The sequence below is a fragment of the Artemia franciscana genome, chromosome 19 (genome assembly GCF_032884065.1).
Source record: "Artemia franciscana chromosome 19, ASM3288406v1, whole genome shotgun sequence".
NCBI lineage: Eukaryota > Metazoa > Arthropoda > Branchiopoda > Anostraca > Artemiidae > Artemia > Artemia franciscana.
In genome coordinates, this window is record NC_088881.1 from 10,696,914 (window position 1) to 10,723,920 (window position 27,007).

The following is a 27,007-nucleotide window of genomic DNA, read 5'->3' on the forward strand; positions in this document are numbered from 1 at the left end:
TTAAATTTGCTTGATGGATTGAAAAATAGGAAAAGGCTTTATTCAATATCCTTATGATGGAAAGAAAGTTATGAGAAAAGGGCGAAAAAAATACTAGGAAAAAGAAAAAGGGAAACTATTTCTTTAACACATTTATTCTTTAATACAGTGCATATAACCTACACAACCTCTGGCTGCTAAATCTGCTTGTAAGTTTGTAGTTGACATTCTATTCCAAATTTATGGTTTCTTTTTTATAAGCATTTTTACACAATGCGTAGAACAAAACATCATTTATTCCAATTCACGTGAACAAGTGATGACTTAAAACATTATTTACAGTAACAAAAATGTTAATGCAATCGAATATTGAAATATATTTGTGAGTCACAAATCAAAATACATTAGCATTTGGCATGTTGGTGTGCAGAATGTACTAATCTTATAGCTCCTTCGTTCCGGTTGCCCCCCTTCTTAACAAGACATTTATGAGTTCGTTATTACCAATTCAAGTTTATTATACTGAAAGATATATATATATATATATATATATATATATATATATATATATATATATATATATATATATATATATATATATATATATATATATATATATATATATATATATATATATATATATATATATATATATATATATATATATATATATATATATATATATATATATATATATATATATATATATATATATATATATATATATATACAGTTACCAAAAACAGGATATTCAAAATTAACTTCTATAGTCGCGTCGAAGTGTTAAACCACCAGAGTTCAGCAGGCGGGAGAAGACAATCCCTAACCCTTCTCCTCCCCCTCCTGTTTTTAAGCTTCTCCAATCTAATGCCATTTTTTGTAATATCATCCCAGCCCGGTCCCTCACCCTCCCATTTTCGAGGCAACGAATTAAACAAAAATTTACTTGCTACATTCCCTGAAATAGGATGTACAATTTTCCACATATACCTTAACTTTAGCAACTCTTAAAGTATAAATTAGAAAACTTCGGAATACGCTTTTCTTATTTAAACAATAACACTTAAATTGATCTCTAATACACTTCACTTCTTGAGTCTTCCAGCTTTTACGTCAGTAATTGCCCCCCACAGCTCGAAAATGAAGTCATCAGTAAAACCAAAAGCTTCCAAGTCGGAATTATCGATTGCCTCGGCGAAATTCATGGTGTTCGTCTTATTTTGGCCAATCTCCCAGATTTGGGTTGCTGAAAGAGATTTATATTAATTTTTATGCTTTTACAGAGAACTATAAATTCTCACTTTGATGGATATGGATATTTCTCCGAGGGGAAAAGGGTAATAATAGCATCCAAAAAAGATATTTGTTTACACCGTAAAATGAAAGAACGAATGAGTAAATAAAGTAGCGAAAACCCAACACAAAAGGAGAGAAAAAAGACACTAGAGTACTTCATATCTCGTTTTAAATCATCAGTTGACAACATTGGTGGCAAATTAAGCAATTATCCTAATTTATACTACTAAAATTCTTATTTGGCGGCTGCATTATTCAAAAATAGACTACGCCAGAATGTTATCTATGTCTTTTGTTTTACTTTTGTCATGTGGATTAGTTTTTATGCTTGTAGAGAAAACTTTCACTTTTCACTTCTTAAAAGAATATTGAAAGGGTAATATTTTCATGTCTAGAAGTATTCTTTGTAGTGGCAAAATATTTCAGATTTGTTCAAAAAAGAGGGATGGATTAATAGGTTTCACTAGTTTTTTTTCTACAATACAATTAACAAAATGAGGAATTTGATGAAATTTGATTATCAAGGGTGTATCCAGGATTTTTGTTGGAGGGGGGAGGCTTTACAGAAAAGAAGACTTGAAAAAAAACACATAAAAATTTGTTAATATCCCTTTTGTAACGATTTCACCAGGGGAGAGGGTTCAAACCCTGAACTCCCACTCATGGATACAGCCTTGCCCTTAATATTCATGCTTACAAAATTAATTTGGCACAACCAGGTGGAAACGATGCCATGAAGAGATTTCTTTCAACAGTGGAAGAATACCCAGTAGTGAAGTTCTTCTCAAGACAGTAGCGCGGGAAGGAAGGGGTAAATGGGTTATTTTTCCAATGAAAATGTCCCCAATGTTGGTTTCAAAATCTAGGAAGGGGCAAAATCTACAGGGACACACTCCCCAAAAATTAACGACCCTGTTTTGAAGGTATTTTGAATTGATCTGATCCTCTGGATCTAAAATATTCTTCTAACGCTTTTTCGGTAATCGGTGTCATTGAAATGTATGAAAGGGTATCTGACTTGACATTATTCGAGTGCCAATAGATATATGTAGCATTTCTTTTGTCCATTCTCCGAAATCGAGGACACTAAAATGAGTTTATATTACATTACCTACTCGTATGAAAATTAGCAATTCTTACTTGGCAAGAATAGATCCCTATGTGAGGGAAGGAAGAGTATTAATGGCATTAAATGAAAAGCCATTCCTCAAGAATCACTTCGTGACTCAATAGTCTTTTACAAAGTGTAACAACTACTGTAGGTGTTGATTCAGTGCCATAGAGTGCTGTTTTGCCCACCATCAGTTGAAGGACTTCTCCGCCCAGAAAATTTTGGGAAAGGAACGGTGGGGTTATCAGAAAAATGACATTTTGCATATTTAATGACATCTTAATAAATTTTTACGGAAGATATTCGGAAGATATTTTCTCGAGAATTTATATCTGGGCAAGATATTTTCTAAATTAGGCATTTAAAGAAGCTACCGTTTGCTAAAAAAAAAAAAAAAAAAAAAAAAAAAAAAAAAAAAAAAAAGAGAGAAAACTTGTCCAAAATACTAAAAAAAACATAAAAGGTTATTTGTTTGAGCTTTCTGAACATAAGCATAGAAAATTCAAGTTTCACTTTTCATTGAAATTTTTTTATAGGAGGGGAGCATAACGGACTTCAATATTCATTGCATTCTCTGTATATACAAATTTTATTTCAAACAATTTGTCTTAAGGAAAGTTCCAATATTGGATTGTTGATTCTATAGCAATTTTTGGAACACTTAAAGCATTCCTATATCCCTTACCAAAATATATCTGTTTAAAATAAAATCGGGAAGAAAGGAAGAAAACGAGGACAATGAACAGCCAGTGAAAAAGTTAAATATTTCGGTCAAGACCTCGGTTTGACCGTACTCAGTGCAAAATAAAACTGATAGAAATATAAAATATCAAACGTTAAAACAAAACACAAAACTAAAATACGATGACATTTTCTTAGTAACAGTGAAAGGGTAACTGATTAAAAATACAAATCTAAATGGCATTTCACAATTTCTTCTTACGTAAAGCATTCTTAAAGTCTAATTGCTTTCCAGGTAGAAAATTATCAGAAATTCTATTTTATCATATAGAATCTCTGACAATTATCTACCTGGAAAGCGATTAGCCTTTAAGAGTGCTTTACGTAAGATGAAATTGTGAAATACCATTTAGACTTGTATTTTTCAAACAGTTCGTGGTAACGAACTGTAGGAATTTTGATACCAATAATTGCATAAAAAAAATCGCATTTTAATGCTGATTTTAAATATATAAGTTTCATCAAGATCAGTTATACCTATCAAAAGTTACGGGCCTAAGAAAATTTGCCTCATTTTAGAAAATAGGGGAATTTCCCCCTAAAAGTCATACAATCTTAACGAAAATCACACCATCAGATTCAGCGTATCAGAGAACCTTATTGTAGAAGTTTCAAGCTCCTATCTACAAAAATGCGGAATTTCGCATTTTTTGCCAGATCACGGATGCGTGTTTATTTGTTTGTTTTTTTTTTCCCAGGGGTGATCGTATCGACTGAGTGTTCCTAGAATGTCACGAAAGGGCTCACTCTAACGGAAATTAAAAGTTCTAGTGCCCTTATTAAGTGACCAAAAAAATTGGAGGGCACCTAAGCCCCCTCCCGCGCTCATTTTTCCCAAAAGTCACCGGATCAAATTCTGAGATAGCCATTTTATTCACCATTGTCGACAAACCTAATAACAATGTCTTTAGGGACGACTTACTCCCCTGCAGTCCCCGTGGGAGGTGCTGCAAGTCACAAACTTTGACCCGTGTTTACATCTAGTAATGATTACTGGGAAGTTTACAGACGTTTTCAGGGGGATTTTTTTTTGTTTAGGGGGTAGAGTTGAGGGGGGGGGGGGTTACGTGGGAGGATATTTCCATGGAGAAACTTCTCATGGGGGAAGAGAATTTCAATGAAAGGGGCGCAGGATTTTCTAGCATTATTTGAAAAAACAAGGAACAAAAATATGAAAAGTTTTTTCTACTGAAAGTAAGGAGCAGCATTAAAACTTAAAACGAACAAAAATTATTACGCATATGAGGGGTTTACCTCCTCGTTATACCTCACTCTTTACGCTAAAGTATTTTTAGTAATTTCAACTATTTATTCTACTGCCTTTGTGATTCAGAGGTCATTCTTAAGGAATTGGGACAAGATTTCAGCTTTAGTGCAAAGAGCGAGGTATCGACGACGGTTGAAACCCCTCATAAACGCAATAAAAACATACGAATATAGAAGTTCGTTACGTAAGTTTATTCGTAAGTTACAAATATTTTTTACCAATGAAAACGTTTGTAAAAAATTGAAGGGCAACTAGGCCTCCTCCCTCACTCCTTTTTCTCAAAATATTCCGATTACTTGCAATTAATTAATATGCAAATTTCGCTTTAATTATTTATGTGCGGAGAGCCAAGATCAAAACATACATTAATTCAAAAACGTCCAGAAATTAAATAAAAAAATGAGTTTTTTAAAATGAAAGTAAGGAGCAACATTAAAACTTAAAACGAACAAAAATTACTCCGTATATGAAAGGGGCTTTTCCTCCTCAACGCCCCGCTCTTTACGCTAAAGTTTCTTACTGTTTTAAAAATAGTGTTAAGAGAAAGAGTCAAACTTTAGCGTAAAGAGCGAGGCGTTGAGGAGGAAAAGCTCCTTTCATATACGGAGTAATTTCTGTTCGTTTTAAGTTTTAATGTTGCTCCTTACTTTCATTTAAAAAAACTTGTTATTTTTATTTAATATCAACCAAGACTCAACCTGTTTGAACTTCGTTGAAGTAAGGATGCTAGGGCTGTTCTAATTTTTTTTTTTTTTTTACAATTTAGTTTGAATTTTCAAATTTTAATGCAAATTTTTATATACATATTTATTTTTTCTGGTGTTGTGCTGAAGACGGCCCTTGGACATAGGGCCGAAATATCCACTGAATTGAATTCCACTGTCTTGGAAAAATTTTCCTATTGTTTCTAAGTTGTGTTTGTTTGGTATGTTTGAGAAAAGAACTTTGTAAAAAAAAACATTGCGTCAATATGACCTTTCACCGGAGAAACATCAAGTTGACAAGACATCTAAACAGGCTTCTTGTTTTTAGCCCTAACCCAAAATAAAACCGCGAAGGAAACAATTTTCTTCAACCATAATATTCAGACAAAAAATCCTAAAATAAAATTGTATGTATATACTCGTTAATCGCAAATAGAATAATATCTTACAAATAAAATCTTGCAAAATAGAAGAGAATAAAATAAATAGACTAAAATAATAATAAAACAGAAGAGTAAAATTAAATATTTTCTTGTTTATGAAAAGATATGCTTGAAAGCTTCAAGTTATTATTTTTTTTACCTAAACAATCTTCAATTAAAAAAGCTGCAAATTAAATTGTTTATTTTTTTTTATATCTGGAAAAGAAATATAGTTAAGACATAACTGGATCAGCATCATTACGAACTGGAAAATATTTCAAGAACCAAATCAATACCTTTCTGAAAAAAACAAGATATTCGGAAACAATAAACAAATGAAGAAAAAAACGTAAATAATATGGTCAGGTCTCTTAATGTCTCATTGGAAACATATTAGTTAGACAAATTAAAAATGTTTCATAGAAATACATCTCAATAAGATTCAATGATTTTTTTTTTTTTTACTTCTAAATCAAAGCAATTTTTTCGCCACGATACCCAAAAAAAACGTAGGTAAGACACAACTGGATTTCTGTCAATATGAATTAGAAAATGTTTCACGGAATGGAATCAAAATAAAACCCCAAAAAAGCAAATTAAAATACATTAGGGTTGAAATCCGCTGGGAAGAAGACTCAAATAAAACGACGCAACAACTCACCGTTTCATTTCTTTTTCAGCTTAGTTTCGTTCTTATAAATAAAAACGTACAAATTCATCGAGGTTAGACAAAAAAGGTACAATTTTATAAATTTTACACACATACCATCTTTAATCGGAGAATGACGCATAAGTTTAGTACCGTGTATTCTGTATAGAATTGTTTGTAAAAAAAAAAAAAAACTAAAAAAATAAACGTCTTAAATATCATAATTGTAAAAGCTCGTTGTTAAAAATAATTTAATAATTACTAATTTCTTTTAAAGTAGAGTAGTGCCCTGTCCATTTATATTTCTCTCTCAGACTTCGGCTCGTTTTTGAAATGGGAACACGTGCTAATCTTTTTTTTAAGGGTCCTGTGTCGCTGAATGTAATTTGATTTTCTTGGACACGATATAACAACAATCTACGAGACTCCTCTGGTAACTCAGCTCCATAATTCTTTCTTATTTTCTGACACCAACTAACTTTGTAAATTTGTCTGAGAATTCTTTGGTTCTAGAGGTGGTTCTAGGTCAGACTATGGACTTTTTGCTCGTTAGGAAGCTGCAGTGGTATTAAAAGGACTGTGTCCGGACACAATCTCTTTCTTTTTATTGTTATCATAACGAATGCGATCTATTGGATTTACCGATAGAAAGAAAGCTTTTTGAAAAGAAAGCTTGGCGGCGTTTTTTTTTTTTATTATAGTGACATTTTGTGACATATTGGCATATAGAGACATTTTCAGGTAGGAAAAACTAAACTTACTGGTCAATACTACTATTAAATAGTAGGAGCCACTTCAAACAGTGGCGCATCAATAGGGGGGCCGAAGGAGACCACACATTACATCGTATAGTGGTTTTTGTTTTAACTTTTAACTATCCTATTTTCAAGGTTTCGGTTTTTTTTACAACAATAAATAATATTTAAAAGACTCGCAGAGGGAGAGAGTGCAAACGAGAAATATGATACTTGTTTAAAAAATCATCACTCTCACCACCCTACGCCCTTCCCCATATGAACAGTAAAGGAAATTATATAGAAATCAGAAACATTTGAACATTCGGGAGAGGGGGGATGGGGAAGGAATCGCAGCTCACACTTTTCACTGGCCACAATTTGGCTTAGTTAGTAACTTCTTTACTAAGACCGTACTTATTTTTCTGTCTTTCCATAAAGACCAGTGTATAATCAGTTACTTAAGAAAAACGAGAAAAGTAAAGAGCATGAGATGAGGCTGTGCCGTATTCAGGGGGAAGGCTACCGAGTTTGGCCCCCCGCCTCTGGAAATATTTTTCTGACTCGTAAAGACTTGATAAAATACTTATAAACATATCTTTGACGCAATTTTCGAGTTTTTTTTTATAATTCCCTTCTACCCGAATAATATGTTCCCACGAACAAAAAGCCTGGATACAACCTTGATAGTAGGGACATTTATTTCCATTCAAACAAAAGCTACTTTAATTCAGAAGTCCCTTTTCTTCTCTGGCAATGAAATTTTACTATTTATTAGACACCATGAGAACAGTCGAATATATGCACGCTCTGAACTGAACACTAATAATAAACTCACTGTTACAGTGCATTCAGATAAGTTCTATTTATTGGATTGTCAGAGTCAAATCCAGTTTAATAGCACAATCTCTCCCACCCACCACCTCTGATGCCTGGATATTGTCCTAGACTATATCCAAGTAGGCAAATCATATCGCCTTGCAAAACTTTTGCCCTCGTTTCCCATTTACTGTTGGCTCATAATGCCGAAAAGGGCTGATTTGAAAGAAAACCCCTAACAAATTCAGCAAACTTTTTGGTATTGCCTAGGGCAACAGTCCAACATTAGAGATAGGGGTCTCCGATACAGTTAAACAAAAAGGACATTTCGATGAATCGAAATGTTTTTAGTGCAATGGCCCGAAAATTGTGTTCTTATTGTGTTCAGTTTAGAACGTGTCAATACATACGACTGCAATGATACTTTGTCCAGTAAACAGCATCTGCCAGTGTAAAAATGGCACAGTTGACCTACAATTAACCGTCCAAATCTCGCAAAGCCCCTTTCTCTTTGGAATCAGCAATTGGTCTTCTAATATGATAAAGCTCATTACTGGTTCATTAGCTATTTAGCCAGATTTTCCCTAGTCATATTCCTTGTCCCTCTTTTTGGTAATTAATTAAGAATTTGAAAGATTAGTTGACACTTTCTAGATAAAAAAAAATTGAATCAGGCCTTTTGGAAACCGATAAAATTCTAGATAAGGGGCTTTTTACTACCTTAGAACTTGGTTGAGTTATGAGAATTAGACTTTCAAGAATAAATTCAGAGCTTGAATCAAGCCCCATGTAAGTGTTTTCCAGCTCCAAACTCTGCTGCTTCTCTATTTCCAGTGCTTAGGAAACTGCATAAATGACAAAGTCTATATTTGTTTTAACCTTGCGAAGGGAGAATATGTTTTTCCATAATTTTAGTTTGAGTCTACGTTTTTTTGCTCTTGGTTTTGAGCCAAAGCCATTTGTAATTTCAGCCAGACTATTATTTTCTTATATCCGACTTTGGGAAACGCTTTTCCAAATGCATTAAAACCATAAAAACCAAAGTGATGAGGCTTAAAACATCTTTTTGTGTGAGCTATAGATGAGTATGGGATTGTGTGGGCTATAGATCTTTGTGTGGCTTAGATATGTGTGGGCTATATATCTTTGTGTGGGCTATAGATCTACTTATCAAATTTTCACTTCTATAGCACAATGTTTGTCTATGCCCATTAAAGATTAGGGCTTTTTGAAGAAGGAAGGGGTAGAGGTAGATATTTCAGAAGAGCCTTACAGGGCATATTTTAGGCTCTGAAAATATGTCCAAAAGCTTCATTCGCCTAACCCATTTATTTTGTTAGATAGCGCAAAGCACTTCATGTTGAATTTTACCAAAAACTTTTTGGAATTCTCTTACATGCTGTTTGTTTCAATTTTTTTTCTAAGAGACATCGTTCTCCTTTTTTCATAGACACCAATAATTAATCGTCAACAATAAAATTGAACATCAGATTAATGGTATTTAGTTAAGCCATACTTAAATCTTTCATATCTCACAAAGTCCTTTTCCTCTCTGTAAATGACGGATCTTTTTCCGATATTCCAGACCTTTAGTCTAGGAGAGGTAGAATAATTTATGGCTCATCAACAATAAATTGGGCAATCGAATCCTTGGCCCTAGAAAAGCGAAGGAGAAAAGAGAGACTGCTCTTAGAAATCGACCATGAAGGATGACTTCACGAGAAAATTTAAAAGGAATGTCTAACAGCAGAACATTCTTGATCCCTCCAGGGATTTTTGGTGGGACGTTGATAGCAAAACTGAGTTGCACTTGAAAAGGAATCTTCAAGAAACGGCTTTCTAAACGTGGAGGAATTTGTCGTTCGTGAACCCCTACTGAAATAAAGGAAGGAATAGGCATTCATACCTACTATATTTCGCCATTTAAACATAAAATGAGGCGATAGAACTCTGAAGAGAAATAGAAATTGAAAATACGGAGAAAAATCACACACTTTTAAAGGCCTAAGAGTGATATCATAGAGGTTTAAAAGCCCTTTTAAGGCCTAAGAGTTGATAAGTCTAATAGTTGCATCGAGTGGTGAATGTTATTTTAAATTTTTATCCTGTTAGGTCAATCTGCCTCTTCAAATTTGTGTTCACCTGGTTTAACCTCTTTCTTTAAGAGGATTCGGTACTTTAAAGATCTTTTTTGAGCCTCAACATCGACCGACTGTCTCAAAGGCAAAGGGTCCATTAGCGAATTCACAGGTACTACATATCACTGAAAACTATTGAGAATTTGAGATTCGATTATGAAATTTGATTGAAAAGACAATGACATTCTGTCGGCAAAGTTTTCAATCAAAGTGGGCTGTACCACTGGAATATCTCAAAGCTGTCAAATTTATAAAATGACTTCTTTTGTGGTGATTTTGGGCATTTTCTTAGCAGGTATGCTACAACGTTTTCTGGGACAATCTTTGCTGAATTTTAAAAAGGAAATTCTGTTCCGCTTGGTAAAAATAAAAATACATTTTCTAATGATATAAGTTTCTCTAAAACCAAATATTTATACCTCCAGAACAAAACAAGAGAAATTACTAGGTGTTTCTGAGATTTCAGGGAAAGTAGATGTCGGATTTTTATTTTCTACCGTTTATTCTGATCGCTTATCCAAGCCCTGCAAGCTATAGCAAAACCGTCCAATCAAAGATATAGTTTGGACACATAAACTAAAAAAGTCGACATTGGACGAGATAGGCTGATTCCTTATGGTATCGAATCCCTTTAAAATACCGAAGAACTTTTTTCGGAAAATATCTTTGGTTTTGAGTAATTGTTGCTAAAAATCTATTAGCAGCAGATGGAAGGGTAAAAGTACACCTTTTTAAGACGGGCTTTTAGGAAAGACTTAGAGATTAGTGTGTTAATAGCAGTTAAGCAGATGAAAAAGAAGGGAAGAGAAAAAATGTCAAGAAAATATGAAAAATAAATTTTCTGAACAGTTAGAAATAGTTGTGCCAAAATAATTGAATTTAATGTTTAACAATAGAAATGAAAAACCTTGACTAATTGTTGAGTGTTCTGTTTTTTAAAACTATGAAATGACAAGGTCTTTCATTTGGGTGGTTTCAAAGTATCTGTTTAGTTTTTAGTTGCTAAAACTGTATCTGTTTAGATTTTAAATTCGTTTGTTTTTAAGTATAGGCAGTTCAACGATATAGTTATTAGTATTGGGTTTGACAGACGTTGTTGCCACTGAGAGGAGAGGAGGAGGGAACTTTACTAGTCATTAAAAAAAAGAGCAGGCGAAAAAAAAGTTTAAGAATTTTTTGCATTAAATATCAATTTTATATCAGTACTTGAATGCAAAATCAAACAGTTTGTGGATCCGAAATGTAAGTAAGGAGCGACCCGTCTCAATAGTAACTGAAACTCTGAAAATGGAACTTTTATACCAATGGATACATCCAAAGAATAGGAATCATATGATGATTTGAAATATATGAGTTTCATCAAATTTAGTCTTACCCATCAAAAGTTACGAGCCAGAGAATATTTGCCTTATTTTCGAAAAAAGGGGGTAACAACCCCTACACGTCATAGAATCTTAATAAAAATCACATTATCAGATTCACGCCAGAAGAAATATCACGGATACGTGTTTATTTGTTTTTGCTTTTTTTTTTCAGTGGTAATCATACCATCCCAGAGGTCCTATAATATCACGAGAGGGCTGGCTCGAACACTATTTAAAAGTTCTATTGACCTTTTCAAGTGACCAAAAAAATGGAGGACAACTAGGCCCCTTCCCACGCTCATTTTTTTACCCAAGGTCACCTGATCAGAATTTTTAGATAGCCATTTGGTTCAGCATAGTCGTAAAATCTAGTAGCAATTTCTTTGAGGATTACTTAATCCCCCGTAGTCCCTGGGGGATAGGTTGACAGTTGTGAAATTTGCACATTGTTTACGTATAGTAATGGTTAATGGGAAGTATACAGACGTTTTCAGAGGGGATTTTTTCTGGCGGGTGGGTCGGGGAGACAAGGCTGCGTGGGGGGGATGTTTCCACGGAGGAATTTCTTATAGAGGAAGGGAGTTTTCCACAAAGGGGCGCCGAATATCCCAGCATTATTTAGGAATTCTTATATGAAATTTCCTTGTATAATTTACACTAGAAAGCTCAGTCCTGAAAACTTCCCTCCCAACAGAAAATTTTCTCCTTTGAAAATTCCCCGATATATTCACGATACATTCACTCTTGTGGTTGGGGGGGGGGGAGAATGATATAATTCATTATTTTTTTGGTTTTCTTTTTTAAGGTTTTTGAATTGTTGTAATCCCCTGTAAAAATATATGCAAATATTTCTCCAATTACGAGTTTTTTACTCTTTAAGTAATTTAATATAAATTCCTCAAAACGGCACGTGGCAGGCTTCTGTACATGGATTCTCACTGTCGCTTGTCTTCTAAGCGTAGACAACTTGCTGTCTTTTCATACTCAAGTCTTTTCGAAGATATTTGATTATTAAAGCAAGTCTGATTTCTAGCAACGATATCTAATAAGCTTCGAACTTTTGATTTTCATTTTTGAGGTTTTTGTTGTAATCCCTTGTTAAAATATATACAAATATTTTTGCGATTACCAGCCGCCAGGCCCCGGCACGCGGTACGTGGCAGGCTTTTATATATGGATTCTCATTGTCGCTTGTCCTCTAACCGCAGACAATTTGCTGTCTTTTCATACAAAGGTCTTTTTATAGATATTTGATTATTAAAGAATTTCTGATTGTTTTCTAATCTTTACGCAATTTAATGTCTTTAATGTCTAACCTGTCTAAATGTCTAAATTTAATGTCTAACCTGGCCCTGGTTAGGTACGTGAGTTTAATTAGATCTACATAACTACGCCATCTTTAAAAGTCTTAGTAATAATTGTCCATATTTGAAATAAAATTAATTCAATGTGTCACCTAAATCTTTTGTACATAGTGTTTATTTGCAAACAATTATAAAGTAGCAAGCCAGGTTAGCACAGTGTCGGCTGAGGAACCGCATAAAGTAACAAAGAGGTGTTTGCCTTTGAAAAGAAAACATTGATAAACCATTAAAAACAAAAATTACATTAAGGTTTTATACTTGGCATTTGGCAACTCAAAACGTTACACGATCACGCAGAAATTTCTGCTTCTTCATAATGAAACAGAGGCACTATTGGAAAACAGGTTTTGTTGCATTTTTGTTGTTTTTTGCGTCTTACGTTTTTTTTTGCTGAACAGTTAGTAATTTTATAGTTTTTAGTTATTAAAACAATTTTTAAAGACTTGAAACAGCTTTATTAGGGTAAACCTATGGCAAAATCAAAGGGTATACCCCGAAGGAGAGTCGATTGTGAAGGGGGACCAGTTTTACGAAAGTTTAAGTAAAGTAAAAATGTTATGCGAAGTAGTTGAGAATTAGGGAAATTATTCTTAAGAATTAGGGAATTATTTATAAGAATTAGAGAATTAGAAATTGCAATATTCCCCGGTATTCAGAATTTCTACGACATTTATATAAGTTTGTCTTTTGACCTTAGTTTTACAGACATGTTTATGCAAATTAATTTTTGCAAACTGCATTGATGAGACTCTGGATCTACTTCTGCTGAACACTTGGAACATGACTTTCACTTCTATGGCGGATATTGCACCAAGAACCTTATACAGAAACTTCTGTGTTTCGAGTTAGTGTTGGTTCAGTTGTAAAAAAAATCAGCAAATTAAATTGAACAAAATGTATGACTCAAAGAGCAAAATGAGAAAGCCCTTGAAATGTCCACTGTTTGTGTTTAACATTCTTATTGTTTAAGTAAGTGTTTAGTGTTTAACTTACCTAAATCAGTGTCATTAATACCCATGAAGCTTTCAAGAAGTGAATTTATTTTTTCCACAGCGGCTTCTGATAATGAGTCAGGCTAAAAAGGAAAAAAAAATAAAAAAAAAAATAATAACAACAATGGTACAGAAAAAGTTCTTTAGTCCCCATCTTGAAAAAATAATTCAGTTTATTATGCTATTTGTAATACGAAAGCTTGTTTTTAGATTTAGGGAGGCACTATGCTCTATAACCTCTCCAAACTATGGTTTAAACTCATTGAAATTATTATTTATTCATTAAAGCAAGGTCATTAAAATAATTATTAAGAAACTAACTATTAATGCATTAAAATTTAATAGCTCCAGTCCAAATATTTATTATATAGAAGTAGCATTTTGGTTAGGCTAGGTATTTAATGTAATGCGTTCTGGGCGGCCTGCTTTCCATAATTCCCTGTTGTAGTTCCCATTATTTTGTTAGTATAGTATTGAATTTTCATCATATATTGGTATATTTCATTAGGATCAACTTCACTTCTTGGGTGTGTTCTGAATAATTAAAAAGTACCCAGTTTTGTATTGATAAATATCTTATCTCCTTTTTCATTGAACTCTAACAATTACTTTCTAATATCCTTTCTAGGGTTGTTTCTCGTTCTCCAAAGTTGTTTTCAGTCATTTACAATTGGCTGCGAGCGGCTTTCGGAGAATATATTGTAAAATATCCAGGTCATTGAGCACTGCGTCTAGTAAAGCTTTGCCATAAAAAAGTTCCGTATTTCACGGACTCAAGCTTTCTTAATATTTTCGACTTGAGTGAAATAGTCCGGCAACTTCTAATGTTTAGCAGACTGGAAAATTGTCAGAAAACCTTGGAATTTATTAATTACTAACTAGCTGAATGACTTCATTCGCTCTCAGATTGAAATTGCTATCTAAAAGCTTAGAGGCTTTTTTGATGTTTGAAAGGTTATAAATAAAGTAATAAATACGGGATGAGGATATATTCAGTCGCGGGTTACAGTAATTTATATTCGAGCATTGTCTTTTATAAAAGTCATAGTTGCATCCATTTTGTACTTTTTTTCTTTTTGTCTACTTTAATGCATTTCAATTTTCGATTGCCTTCGAAAAAGACGTCTAAATTATTTTTAGTAATTTCAAAAGAGCTACTCATTCTAATTAAACAGCCTTTGTGGCTCGGGGTTCATTCTTAAGGAGTTGGAAGAAAATTTAAACTTTAGTGTAAAGAGTGAGGTATTGGCGAGGGACAACCCCCTCCCCCCATATACGTAATAAAGATATACAAATATAGAGGTTTTTCACGTAAGTTAATTTGTAAGTTACGTATATTTATTACTAATAAAAACGTTCGCAAATAAAGTTAAAAGTTCTAGTGGTCTTTTTAAGTAACCAAAAAAATTGAACGGCAACTACGCCCACTTCTCCGCCCCTTTTTCCTCAGAATTGTCCGATCAAAACTTTGAGAAAGCCGTTTAGCCAAAAAAGTAAAGTTAATATGCAAATTTCATTTTAATTATTCATGGACAGTGTTCTAAAATCAATATCTGCATTAATTCAAAAACATTCAGAAATTAAAAAAAGCTTTTTAACTGAAAGTAAAGAGTGACATTAAAACTTAAAACGAACAGAAATTATTCCATATATGAAAGGGGCTGACCCCTCCTCAACGCACCGCACTTTACGCTAAAGTTTGACTCTTTCTCACAAATCTTACTTTTAAAACAATAAAAAACTTTTTTTAAATCGCACTGTTAACTTCTAAAAGCATCTCTCAGTCTAAAAAGTATTATATAAATGATTAATTTGCTACCTACAGAGACCAGACTAATGCTTCTATTATTACGACACTCACTCTTATCACCTTGCTTATACAGTGGATTAATTAAGTTTTTCCTAAAACCCTTTTTCAAAAATCATATCCACAGTCTTTAGTAATTTATTTTTAACCACGAAGCCACCATATTTAAGAAACTCATTTACCACACTATAAGCAGGTGGAAACATATTGTTTCTTACTCATTTTAGTACTGTCGCTAATTCTTCCTCGCAAAAAAATCTTCCTTCACATTCAAACTTATTCCTTTTCCTCTATATCTTTTCCTGCAACTGTATCTCGATTTAGCACATTCTCAAATGTTCCGGTAATCTCTCATTAACTCTTTTCTTGTCACTTATTGTGGCCCCGTTCCTATCTTTAGCTGGGACAAGTCCGGATGGGCTATTTCCTCTCATTTTATTAACATGCCAGTACAATATTTTACTATTATGCGGTCTAGCTGCATCTTCCAGATCCTCGGCAATTATATCCATGGCCTCCACTTCACACCTCCTTAGCTCATATTTTAGTGCTTTCTCCACTTTCTTTACCTTCCTTTTGCTTTCATATGATTTATCACTAAGGTAATTCTTGTACAAACCCCTTCTCCTCTCTATTTAACATCCTCTCCATTTAATATTCCTAGCTGCGGTCTTAACTTTGTTCCCTAACACACCATCAGCAACTTCACAAATTGTTTCTAAAATTATTCCAACCATCTTCTACATTGTCAAATTTTCAACTCCCAAGTTTAGTATTCAACTTTTCCTGGGAAGTTTCTCTCAAATTCGAATCCTGGAGTCTACCAACATCAAAACTTCCAGGGGTGTAGTTACTCTTCCGAAATTTCACCTGTAAATTGAGACTAGACACTACTAGATGTTGATCTTTACTTTTAACATCAACAACAGCAGTCCTATTTACCATAGTATCTTGTACTCATCCTGCCAGTCTTCGGTTTACTATAACATAATCAATAAGGTTTGCTGTCTTACCATCACGTGAATACCATGTCAACTTATGGGCCATTTTATGACCAAACACCGTATTGGTTATAACTAGATTGTTATACCTACAAAATTACAAAAGTCTGTAGCTATTACTATCCTTATTCTATCGTTATTTCTACCGACCAGGGCGTTAAAATCTCCTAGTAAGACCACCATATTTCTACCTGGGACCCTGTCTATTTGCTCCTGTAACTGTAAGTAAAATTCATCCTAGCCATTAGTATGTTTGTCAGTCAGTTCAACAGGGGCATATACTACTATAACTGATACCCTGGACTTTTTAGTCATAAAATGAGCAATTAGTATTTTATTATTAATACCTTGCCAGCCTAAACAAGATTTACCAGCTTCCTGTTTCATCTAGAGCCTTACTCCCTGTCTATTTACCCCATCCTTCCTGTCTGAGTAACAAATACTATACCCGCTAATTTCAGGCTTCCTGCCCCTGGGCTTTGAGTTTCTGAAACTCCTAATAAGTCCAGTTCGAATTGTCTGAATTTGTCATTCAAAATATCGATACAATACTCATTTTTCAACGTCTCAACATTCAAAGTTCGAATTTTCATGTTCTTTAATAATGTTCTTTAATCATCCCTTAAATCATTGCAATTATTTTGGCCTCAAAAAACGCAATGATTCCGAATACCAGTGCAGGACTGCAATTAACATATCTTCTCAAGCCCCCACTGAAGCGCTTAAGCCGGCTTAGAACCGGAGAGAAGGAAGTCTCTTGGACCTGCAGTGTGAATGAAGGTTCTGTGCAATATTGGGTCCATCTTGGTCACAACATAGTTTGCAGCACTTGGGGATGCTCTTCTATCAACAAAAGTCAAAATCTTGCATAGGCAGTCTCAAACCTACTACCTTAGACTCATTATATATTCATACCGGCAAATATTATGCTACTACGGGGAGGTAATCCTTGGTAGATAAATTAGCCAGGAAGAGGCTTTTAAGTCCAAAAACGCCCGCCAAAACAGACCAAGCCCAGAAGAATCATCCATTAATCAAAATCCCGTGCGAATATTGCATCGTTTACTAGGCTATAATTTCTTCGAGGGGCACCACTTCTGAAGTGGGAATAGAGTTGACCACAAGATCCCCCGTCTCGAAAAACAAGATCCCCCGTCCACCAAAACAGACCGAGCCCAAAAGAATCATCCATTCATCAAAATCCCGTGCGAATATTGCACCGTTTACTAGGCTATAATTTCCTCGAGGGGCACCACTTCTCAAGTGGGAATAGAGTTGACCACAAGATCCCCCGTCTCGAAAGTACCCCGAAAGGGTCGAGGCAGTCCTTTGCAGAGGCCGTTGTTCATAGATCTAGATCTTACGCCCTGCGTCAGTTGTCCTCCTATAGAAGATCCTCCCACGATGGTGTGAGCGTGAATTAAAGAATAATTGAATTAAAATCAAGTATTTCATCAATCAAGTTATTTTCCAATAAAATCAATGATTAAAATCATTGGCTAATTGTGGAAAAAGCCAACATTCATAGTTCAAGTTAATGGGAGACAAATCTGACATGAGACCATTTTAGGAATGTATAAAAATGGTGTCAGTTCATTTGTTGATAGACAAGTCCTCCCACGATGGTGTTCTGCATTAAAGGTGTTCTGCTTTGAATTAAAATTAAGTGGTTACGGGCATCAAGAAAAAGCTAGGACGGATAGTCCAAGTGAGTGAGAGGCAAATCTGGCATAAGATCTTTTTAGGATTGTATAAAAATGATGTCAGTTCATTTGTTGATAGATAGGTCTATCTATCATCCGTCCATACGTCATTTCCTAGGGCAGAACTAAGGTAGATAGTCAGAGAACTAATGGATGAAATATTGAATTGATTTTGGCTTGGCGCGTGACGGACATTTAATTAAAATCAGGTAGTTGCGGGCATCAAGCCATGTCTAATTGTAGAAAAAGCACAGACAGATAGTATGAGTGAGTGACAGGCAAATCTGGCATAAGACCTTCTTACGATTGTATAAAAATGATGTCATTTCATTTGTTGATAGATAAGTCTTCCCACGATGGTGTTCTGCATCACCATTCAATCTAACCCATTACTGGGAGAAGGTTTGTAAGTCATGGGACGTTTGAAAAGGCCCTGTTGAGTGTACATTTGAAGGGCCTTTTCCCTCCTCATCTGTATTTATGGCCCAGAGTGAGAGTGCCCCAGTTTCAACTATGGACCCCCCGGACAAGGTCCCCTTGGTCCTTGCCTCCTATGGAGGTACCCTACATATCTCTAGGGCATTTCGCTATCGCCACATGGGGACACGCTGAGTGGCCTGGGTGAGGCCCCTTTTTTCTCAAAACTAAAAGCTAAGCACCACTAAATCATCTAGCATTGCTAAGAATAACAGATGCACCATATGCATCCTTGCTTCTCAAAACTAAAAGCTAATTACCACAAAATCATCTAATATTGCTAAGGGTAACAGACAAAATTGTAACAGAAAACAGAAAAACAATTGATAACAACAGTTAACATGAAAAAAAATGAATTTATAACAGAAAAAACAAGTTGTTTCAAGCTAAAAGCTAAGTACCTGAAAATCCAGCCATTTCCTTCACACTTGGTACATTTAGCACGCACCACCTAATATAGGTGATTTCTGGGAGTTAGCGCCCCCTTGTCTTTCCCATTCTTTTGTAATCTCTTTTCACAGAGCTACTGAAATGAATAATCTAAAAAGTAAACTCTCAAAGAGTACGATGTGATTTCTTACGCAGCGAACGTTGAAAAATTAATGACTTTCTTTAACTAAATGCAAATCGGAATCTTGAAAAGAAAACTTTTGAGGGAACGGATTGCTAAGAATATTAATGAATAATTTGAACAGACTATAGGAAGGAAAATGATTAGCTAATTTAAGCTGAACAAGGAAAATGTATTAGGTTTCAAAATTAAGTATGTGACTGGAAAAGACGAGTTTTTTTCACGAGATGAAAAATTCGATCGAATAGAGTAAAATTTGTTCAATAAACAATCAAGAAGAAAACTGTTTTACATAAGAAATGAAGGAAGGTACAACTGACCCATTCAGAAGCTATAATAGTACTTTTTTCTAACAGCCACCGCACTCAAGATCTTGTATCGCACACGCGAGACAATAACGGGTTTTCACGTTCTTTATACCAGACAATATTAACTTTGGCACGGTGGGAAACTAGATTGTACCTATATTTTTATTAAATGTTTAGTTGGTATTTTGGTTGGGTTAGGATAGTTTAGATTAGATTACCTATTTCATATAATAAAATCTGGGCGGCCCCCTTCCATAATTCTTTGTTGTAGTTTTCATAATTTTCTTGACGAAGCATTATATTTTCATAAAATTTTGTTTTATTTAATTAGCAATAACCAAACTTCACTTCTCGACAGAACTTTAGTGTGATGGCTACAGGACATAATTACCGCCTAAATTGATGAAGTTCATAAAAATAAATTTCATCACTGGTTTAATGTATTGTACTACCCATCTGGAAATAAAACGTCAACGCTGTCAGGCATTTGCGTATGAGTACAGCTAGAATATTACTGAATGAATTTTAACTTGGACTTAGTTGAAACGGCCTCTAAGAAAATTATTTCGCATTTCCAGCTAAAGAGGTATTTTCACGAGGGTTAGGAGCTGAATGAAAATCACGCATCCACTTGAACTTATGTTAAAGCCGTCAGGTCCGTCATGCGTCAACCCATGATGTATAGACGGATGATAGATAGACTTTTCTATCAACAAATAAATTGACATCATTTTTATAAGAATCCTATTAAGGGCTTATGCCAGATTTGCCTCTCACTCATGCGGACTACATGTCTTGGCTTTTTCTACAATTAGCCATGGCTTGATGCCAGCAACTAGTTGATTTTGATTCAAAATCAAAATCTTGATTTTTTCAACTAAAGGGTGTTTTGTTTCTAATCCACCTTTTTTTGAAGTTGGCGAAGAGTTCTAGTTCAAAACTGCCTTGAGACAAGGGTAGAACTGGATGGATAGAATCCACCTTTTTGTCGAACCAATGATTATTTTCACGAGGATGGGGAATGACAATGAATTCCACTCCAATCCTTGTGAAAATAGCCCCAAAAACATTTCTCCGCTATACTTTATTCAATCGAATCTATCTGAACTATCTGCTACCTCGCCGATTGTTAGGTGAAGGATATGAAATTGTAGGTCCAATAGCAACACAGATCAAGATTGTTTCAATATCAGTCAAATGTCTTGGAGCCTGGTTCAGCCTCCACCTCCTCTTCTTTCCAACAAATTTCAGTAGTTCAACATGAATAAATTAAAAATATCAACTTCAAATGAAGTCCCATTAGTTGAGGCAAATTTTTCGTCACTGTTCACAGTCAAGCCTTGCGGAAACACTGTTAATAAAATCTCAGCTAGACACTTTAGGAACTACGGATAAAACCTGGCTTTCGCATGGCGCTCAAGGAGTGGCAACCCTCAAGATAAATATAGCCAAGAAACTGGAACAGGGCTGTTCCAACCTTACACCTCAAGGGTTTGGTTATCATAGGCAGTGCAATAGCACTACCAAAGCAAAGAGGGATGCGGGCACAATGTATCTTTTAAGTATTTTTAGTAAGTTATTCTTTTTTCATCAAGGCGCTTCGTATAGAATGAACTGTCAAAGAAACTTCGAAGGAGCTCGCTTGATTGGAAATTCAAAGTTCTAGCCCCCTTTTTAAGAGTCAAAAGTTACTTTTTTTTTTTTTTTTTGAGAGAGAGAGAGAGAGAAAGATGGGTTTATTAATATAAATAACAAAACAAAACAAGCAAATGGCCCGAAGCAAAGCTTGTTTGGGCTCACAACCCCAATACACATACAAATAAAACAATACGAAAAAGAAGAAAAAATAAAAAGAAAAGGAAAAGAAAAAAGAAAGAAAGAAGAAGAAAAAATCAATTACCTTACATTTCAATCGAAACGGATTTACACTTCAAAAGAGACAAAACAAAAAGAAACTAAAACCACTTTACCAGTATCGCCAAAATCAAAACCAACATCTTGGCTCCACTTGAGGTCCGCTCAACTATCAAAACCATAAATATTAAGGCAAAATAGCTTTAATTCCCGCCGAAATTCAAAAAAACTATCCATGTTTCTCAAAGTCGTAGGTAAACAATTCCATGCATGGGGTCCTAGATGCCGAATAGAAAATTGAGATCTACGGGTAATAGCAAGCGGACGACGAATTATATCGGACTGCCTCGTAGAATGTGTATGAATATCACTTCCTAATTCAAACATACTTTTAAAACATGTTGGTAAACAATTTTGAAAATATTTATATATAAACAGGCTTCGATAAAAAATAATAAGTCCTGGTAAAGGCAAGATTTTGCATTCTATATACCTCTTTTGTACCGAGTCTTTAAAACCTACACCACATAACACTCGAAGCGCTTTATTCTGCGAAACTCGAACACGATGGAGATGAGAAGGAAATGTACTACCCCAAACATTGCAACAATATAGCAGATAAGGATGAATTAAGGAATAATATATTGTTCTTAAAATATCTCTTGGGAAAATATACTGCAACTTTCTTAAAATGCCAACATTCCTAGCGAGTTTAAGACTAATATAATCTATATATTTTGTACAGTTTATTCTTAAAATACTCATATCAGCAATATTAAGTCTGTCTATCTACTGGAGGACAAAAAGCCCCCCTCCCATAACCATCAATTCCCACAACACATAGAATCAAAATTTTGATATTGTCATTTGTTCAGCATAGTTGAAAGACCAGTAGCTATGTCTCTTGGGATGTTAACCCCTCACAGCCCTTGTGATAAGGGCTGTAAGCTATGCAATCCGTCCAGTGCTTGCATATAGTATTTGTTATTGAGAAAGGTGGGTATGTTTGATTTTATTTTCCAAAAAGACGAAGGGCATTCAGGTGAAGCTTTCGGAGAATGTTGAGGGGAATAGCGAACTAATTCAAACCACGATTATGTTCATACAGGTTATCAAAAGGGCGTAACTCAGGAAGGAATCAGTGTACTAATTTGGAGTTTCTAGGATATGATAACTGGGATGATCGATTGACCAAAAAGGCCAAATTTTCTCAGGAAGTTTCACCTTAATATCCTTCATCTCATTGAAAGTAGTCGTCGTAGCGGATGTAGTAGTAGCAATAAAATTAACCTGCATCTATTTCTTTTTGGTGAGTTCAACATCCCCTCAACATGCCCTAGGTCAATTGGTCATCCCCCTCATCATTCCTTTAAAGTTCCAATTTAATATCCTCAGTCACCCTAAAAAAAAGTTCCTTTTTTGTCGACCTACATGCACATACCATGTTTTTATTTAGTTCAATAATCCACTCTAAATTCTCTGAGAACTTCATTTGAATGTACCTATTTTTTACGCCAAAGGTTAAACGTGCCCTCTTTCCTAATAAGAAATACGATTTCTAGTATAATTTTAAATACTAGCAAAACTTACAGCCTCTAAGGGCTGTGGATAGTTGACATCCCTAACATTCCTTAAGACAGTTTTAGGACCTTTGAACTCTGTTGAACAAAATGGATATCGTAAAATTTTGATTGGTTGTGTTTGAAGAATTAATCGGCTTGGCAGGGATCTACTTGCCCTCACAATCACTTTTGACTTTAAAAAAAGGGCTCGATAACTTTTAATTTTCAATCAAATGAGTTCCTTTAAAAGTTTGTATGATAGCGCTGCGCTGCCTATGATTTTGCTTATATGTTCTTTTGAAAACCTGCATGTATATAGTTTTTTTCGCTTAATTGAAACTCCCCCTAATCTTTCCCTAGAAGTTTTACCTTAATACTCTAGCCAGATTAGTTACAGCGATCATAATAGTAGTATTAGTAATATACATATAGTGCCTTTTGGTTACACATAGTCTTTCTTGATATATTGAACCCTTTTGATAATCTACATGCTCATATTTCGTTTTTGATTTAGTTCAACATCTGCCTAAACATTCCTTGAAAGCTTCACCTTCATACCGTTAGCTTCAGTAGCAGTAATAGTTGTAGTGGTAGTAGTAGCATTAACAGCAGTATACACAAAGCGCCTTTGCTTTTGTTCAACATCTCCCTCAACACGCGCTGATACATTCCTGAGGCATTTTTGATGCGACCTCTTGACCACCTACATGCGCACAGTGTGTTTTGATTTAATTCAACATTATTCCAACATTCCCTAAAATTTTCACTTTAATACTCTTAGCTTTAGAAGCAGTAGTAACAGCAGTAGCAGTAGAATAAGTAATAGTAGCCTTAGCTCTAGCAGCAGTAGTGGTAGAAGTAGGATGCATATATTACATTTGGTTAGTTAAATACCCTCTACAACAAGCCCTATAAGTTTCAACTTCACACACCAAGCCATTCTTAAGATATTCCTGATACCCTCTTTTGGAAACCTGCTATAAATTGGAAGTTGTTCCAATTTGATAACGTAAACCTTTCTTTTATATTGCTGTTACACCTTTTTAACAATCTATATGCTCATATTTCGTTTTGACTTAGTTCTAAATCCGCCAAAACATTCCTTGAAAGCTTCACGTTAATACCGTCAGCTTCAGTAGCAGCAATAGTTGTAGTGGTAGTAGTATCATTAGTAGCAGTATGCACACAACACCTTTGTTTTTTTCAAGATCCCCCTCAACACGCGCTGAAAGTTTCAATTTAATACCATAAACGGTTCCTGTGGCATAGCTAATTGAGACAGGTTGTCCTCTTAACAGCCTTTACGTGAATAATGTGTTTTGATTTAGCTCAACACTATTTCAACATTCCCCAAAACTTTTGTTTTAATACTCTTTAGTACCAGCAGTAGTAGCAGTAGAATTAGTAGTAGTAGTAGTAGCCTTAACTGTATTATCAGTGATAAGATGCAAACGTTGCCTTTTAGTTAGTTCAATATCCCCCACAACAAGCCCTATGAGTTTCAACTTCAGACACCAAGCCGTTCCTAAGATGTTGCTGATACGCCCTTTTGACAACCTGCATTCAGTTCACAACACGCCGTAATAGTGGTCACCTTCAAACCCTTAGCCATAGTTGTAATAGTGGTCACAGTAGTAGTAGTAATAGGAGTACTAGTAGTACTAGTTGCTGGACTAGTAGCAGAATTGAAAGTTATAGCACTAGTACTAGTAGCAGCAGCAGCATTAAAACATTGCTTTTGGTCCAGTTGAACATCCGCTCATCGTAGTATTAGTAGTAGCGTGCACACATTGCCTTTTCGTCAATTGACCTTACCCTTTAAGCTTTCCCTGAAATCTCCAACTTAATACCCTAATCTATTCTTTAGATACCCCCTTTTGAGAATCTGTATACGCATAATTTGTTTAAATTTAGATCAAATGTCCCCTCAATATTCTCTCAAATGTTTACCTTCATACCCTTAACCCTAATATTTCTAGTATCACAGCAGTACCGGTAGTAGTTGGAGCAGAAGTAGCCGTAGTAGCGTTGCGATAGTGTATTAGTAGTAGTAGTAACAGTAGTAGTATGGACATGCTGCCTTTTTGTCATTTGAATATCCTGTCCATGATGCCCTGGAAGCTTCAGCATGATACGGTAAGCGTTCTAAAAGATATTGCTGATACGCCCTTTTGTAACTTTCTGATTCAGTTCAACTTTCCACTCAACATTTCCTAAAATATTGACTCAACATTTCATTTAAACATCCTTAGCCTTGGTAGTACTCATTACAGATGCAGTAATTATATTGATAGTAATGGTAATAGTAGCATTAGTTGTAGCAATAGCACTAGTTGTAGTAGTGTGCAAATATCGCATTTTTGGTCAATTGATGATCTTCCCCATTATTTCCTGAAAGTCCCAAATTAAAACACTCTAAACGTGTTTTGATTTAGTTCAACTCGCCCCTCAACATTCTCTGAAAGGTTCACCTGAGTTCCCTTCGTCTTTTTAGACGCTAAAGGTCAAACATGTCCACCTTGCTCAACAAGAAATACTATACGTAAACAATGAGTGCATTGTATAACTTACAGCCCTTGCCCCGAGTGATCAAGGGGGCTGACATCCCCAGAAACACAGCTATTCGACACAACTATGCTAAACAAATAGTGTTTTTTTATTGGAATGTGTTCGAGGACCAATGGGCGTAGGAGGTGGGCCTGTTTCCCCCCAGTCACTTTAGACTCTTAAAAAGAAGACTAGAACTTTCAATTCTCTATCGAATGAACTCTTTCCGGAATTTGTGCGACAAAGTCTTCTATACAAATGCCTGGTGAAAAAAATGCCTTGAAAACGTGCAACATGATTCAACTAATACCGAGATTCAGCTAGTGCTAAACTGAACGAACCAGAATTTGTCACAATATTTTTCGGCCAATCCGAACTTTCGTTGAAAAATATGATTGGCTAAAATTTGCAACAGTTGATTCTCATTATTAGTGAAATCTAACTGTGGATGCGCTGATAGCAGCTATTTTGAAATTTATGTAAAATATTCCGTCTGTATTTTAGAGTTACTCCCAAGAGAAATGATCCTAATGATTAATCAAACAGTTTGTGGTAACGAACTTTAATTAATGAGTGACTTTGCTCAATAGTAATCGAAACTCTAAAAGAAGAATTTTGATATCAATAGATGGATCAAAAGAATTGACATTTTATGCTGATTCGAAATATATAAAGTTCATTATGTTTAGTGTTGCCTATCAAAAGTTACGTGGCTGAGAAAATTTTTTATATCAATAGATGGATCAAAAGAATTGACATTTTATGCTGATTCGAAATATATAAAGTTCATTATGTTTAGTGTTGCCTATCAAAAGTTACGTGCCAGAGAAAAATTACATGATTTTTGAAAAGGGAAATAGGCCCTAAAATGTCAATGAATCTTAATGAAAATCACACCGTCAGATTCAGCGTATCAGAAAAGCCTTCTATAGAGGTTTCAAGCAAAAAATTAGATTTTTTTTAACCAAAAGAAAGGTCACGAATGCGTGTTTCGTTGTTGTTTTGTTTTTTTTTTTAAGAGTTTGAAAGTAATTACCAAAAGGAAACAAGCTGTTCGTTCAAAGTAAATATTTTCATCTTAAAGCATAACTTTTTCTTCTCGAACTGAGATATCTCAATATGAGACGGAAATTTATGACGAATATAAGTGGTACACTCTATATTGTCGTCGTCAGTCTAAAGGTCAGATTTGACACTTAAAAAATTCTTAGATACTTGACTGATACAATTGGCTAAGGGAGGATCTGTTAAATTTACGCTTGGTCCATACCCTGTTGATTCTCTCTTTGAGAAGAGCTTAGCAAACGGTTTTAAACAAGAATATCAGAGGCGTAAAAATGTTAGGTAAGATTTTTAGGCATAGATATGACAGAATCTCAATTCGACAAAGATTCACATAACCTCTTTTGAGTTAATCAAGCTGAGTGAGTTCATGGTTTACTTAACCAAGAACACTGATTTATAAACCTACCGCGTCTTCTACTGCCGCAGGGCCGTTGGCTTTCAGTCTCAAGGTCTGCTTTCCTGAACCGTAAGATTTCTTCCCGGGGCCAGGATTTGTTCGAGGTCCAATATGTGCTGCAAAAATTTTAATCAA

The 27,007-nt window shown here is 34.8% G+C and overlaps 1 long non-coding RNA gene across 1 annotated transcript; it reads right to left on the minus strand.

The window, feature by feature from the left end:
* Positions 1–257: 257 nt before the first annotated feature.
* LOC136039283 (uncharacterized) lies at positions 258–27,007 on the minus strand. The gene is made up of 3 exons (XR_010620402.1): positions 26,882–27,007; positions 13,582–13,663; positions 258–1,225 (listed from the first exon to the last, which is right to left on the minus strand). It is a non-coding gene; the product is annotated as an uncharacterized LOC136039283 (long non-coding RNA).